At 45.2% G+C, this 3,251-nt stretch overlaps 1 pseudogene; it reads left to right on the top strand.

The window, feature by feature from the left end:
- Nucleotides 1-2,677: 2,677 nt before the first annotated feature.
- Nucleotides 2,678-2,816, top strand: LOC115031819 (annotated as a pseudogene).
- Nucleotides 2,817-3,251: the final 435 nt, after the last annotated feature.

Genomic DNA, 3,251 nt, shown 5'->3' with positions numbered 1-3,251 from the left:
CAGAGGCAGTAGGATCTCTGTGAGTTGGAGGCTAGCCTGGTCTTCCAGGCCAGCCAGTGCTAAATAGTGAGACCCTGTCTCAAGAACAAACAAACTAGCAATCTTTTTGTTGTTGTTGTTGTTATTTGTTTGTTTTTCGAAACAGGGTTTCTCTATGCAGCCCTGGCTATCCTGGAACCCACTCTGTAGACCAGGCTGGCTTCAAACTCAGAAATCCACCTGCCTCTGCTTCCCGAGTGCTGGGATTAAAGGCATGTGCCACCACACCTGGCACAAACTAGCAATCTTACAAACAACAAAGTAGCTCAGGCTATCCTCAAACTCATGGTCCCCATGCTTTGTCATCCTGAGTACTAGGTGACAGGTGTGTGCCACCATGTCCTTTACCTCCTGTCTCTTTCTGAGTCTCAAAATCTATTCCCTTCCCTGTGTCCTCAGACACAGGAAATGCCAACCAAGAATAAACCAAGGCCTGCAACTAGAGATCAATGGATCAATAAAGGAGGTTGAATAATTTAACACTCACTCCTGGCTCGTTATTGACTCTGAGATCCAAACCCACCCTTTTCTGCCTCCTCTTCTTTTATGTGTCTGATGATGGCATCCTGACACTTTGTCCTCTTCTTGGATTCTTTCCCAAGTTTCCCAACCACACCAATCAGGCAGGCATGGTTCCCATCATACTGTAATATTGTCTTATAAATAGAAAGGAATACCAAGCCACAGCCTCCCCCCACCCACCCCCAGCAGCCTGACATCCTCCTTGGAACACAAAGAAGAATAATTACCAAAGCAGACACCAGTTGTCTTCCTCAACTGTGTAGCCAAGGAGTTGAGCTCTGGTCTGTTCTAACTTGGCTCGTGTCTTGTCTAGTTAGCCTCTCTTCCCTTTACTAGCCAGACACATCCATCCTCTTCCTCAGTAGATGCTCTAGGTCCACCTTATGTACCCTTCTGTCCCAGGAGATCTCCCAGTATGCCCTATACACATTGAGTCTGTCATGCAAGCAGCTCCCTCCACAGCAAACAAGGACTTATTCTCAAGAAAGCTTCATGGAGTGCAGCTGTTCTCAATCTGTGGGTGGTAACCCCTTGGGCAAAACTCGATCTCTAAAAATAGTCACATTACGATTCCTAACAGTAACAAAAGTACAGTTAGGAAGTAGCAACAAAAACAATGTTATGGTCAGGGGTCATCACAACATGAGGAACTGTATTAAAGGGTCACAGCATTAGGAAGGTTGAGAAACACCCATGTAGTGCCAACTCTCAGACTTCACCCAAGGGTTGTCTACATTAGACTCTTTCCAAGAGACTGAGGGGAAGCCACCTTACAAATACACCTCAAGACCCTTATAATGGGGTTAAGGTTGTAGTCTGCAGCAGAACATTTTCTGAACATGGAGGCCCTGGGTTTGATTTCTGGTACTGTAAAAAAAATTCTTGTTTTTAAAATTATTATTATTAATTTATTTGATTTTTTTTTTTGAGACAGGGTTTCTTGAGGTAGCCCTGGTTGTATTGGAACTAACTCTATAGACCAGACTGGCTTTGAACTCAGAGATTCTCCTGCCTCTGCCTCCCAAGTGCTGGGATGAAAGGCGTGCACCTCTACTCCTGTCTCTTGTTTTCTTTTTTAAAAAATTTAAGGACTGTCTTGGAGGTTGGGTCTGGCAACATATTCCTGTAATCCCAGTGCTCAGGAGGTGGAGGGTTTGAACCCAGCCTGAGATCCAGGAGACTGTCTCAAAATTTAAGTTCGATTTAAAAAATGCTTTGGAAGAGACAGCCATTTGGGAATAACAAAGGTTGTCTGGTCTGAGCTGAGATGCTACCTAGTGAAGTATAGGCGTTCTCAAACGCCTTCCAGGTAAAGAGGGAAGGGCTTAATTACTAGCTTGCTTTGCAGCTCATGAGATTAAGAACATAAAAACCGAGTCATGCAAAAGGCACCATAGCCAGGTAGACCCCAGAGAGATCAAGAGGATGAAAGAGTCTAGAAGCTGAAGAAATTCAGTTTCTTAATTCTCTTCTCTTCTCTTCTCTTCTCTTCTCTTCTCTTCTCTTCTCTTCTCTTCTCTTCTCTTCTCTTCTCTTCTCTTCTCTTCTCTNCTCTNCTCTCCTCTCCTCTCCTCTCCTCTCCTCTCCTCTCCTCTCCTCTCCTCTCCTTCTCCTTCTCCTTCTCTCTCTCTCTCCCTTTTTTTGCTGGTGAGGGGGATGGGGTCTTATGTACCCAGGGATCCTAGGCTGACCTTGAAATCAATAAGTAGCCAAGATGACCTTGAAATCCTGATCCTTCTGTCTCTACCTCCCAAGAGCTGGGATTAAAGATGTGTGTCACCCTGCCTAGTTTACTCAGAGCTGAGATCTGAACCTGGGCTTTCTGGAATGCTAGGCAACCTCTCTACCAATTAAACTACATCCTTTTAATTTGTTGAGGAGTAACCCTATTCAGAGCGTTTTATTTATCACAGGACTTACTAGTCAGTTTCTTCACTTATACATTGACAACAGACGCATCTACTTCTATCTACAAGGTCTGTTTTGTTTGCAGACTTAAAGTAGTGCTGATACAGCTTAGTGGTAGAACATTTTCCTAGTATACGTGAGGTGATACATTTAATCTCCAGCACTGAAAGAAGAAATCACAAAACTGGCTTATACGGAAAGAAGTGGTCCTGCCCCTAGAGGTGTTGCGGATGTGGTTGTCTGTCACGTATGCATCAGTAGGTGGCAGAGAGGAGGGAGGGTATGTCTTTGCTAACGGTTCTGACCTGAATCATTCTGAACATCTGAATGACTAATAGCCTAACATTCTTTGAAAAAAAAAATGTGATTCCAAGACAACCACCAAACCAGCTCCATGGGGCCTGGGTGGGAAGCTAGACCAAGATGACCAGCATGCAGGCCTAGTGGGGTAGACCATGCCAGAGATGACCCCTGCCGGACACCATAATAGACAAGCAGGGCGTAGCACTCCTGAGACCACTCCTGAGATGATCCTAGCCACTCAGAGGCCCAGGTTTCACCAAGAGGAACAAAGAAGTGGTGGAGAGATGGAAGAATTAAAAAAAAAAAAAAACAGAATGATGTAGGCACAGTGAAGAGAGAAAGAACTGGAGACTCAAGGGTAGTGAAGAACAGCCTTATGTGAGTACGTGAGTAGCTGGTGATGTCTCCTAGGACCATGGTGGGATCCTGGCCTGTGCTGCCACCAAGGGCCACATCTGGGTCCATGGCTGGCCTGGGCT

The sequence above is a fragment of the Mus caroli genome, chromosome 8 (assembly GCF_900094665.2).
Source record: "Mus caroli chromosome 8, CAROLI_EIJ_v1.1, whole genome shotgun sequence".
In the NCBI taxonomy this organism is placed as follows: domain Eukaryota; kingdom Metazoa; phylum Chordata; class Mammalia; order Rodentia; family Muridae; genus Mus; species Mus caroli.
This window is presented reverse-complemented; position numbering and strand designations above follow the sequence as displayed.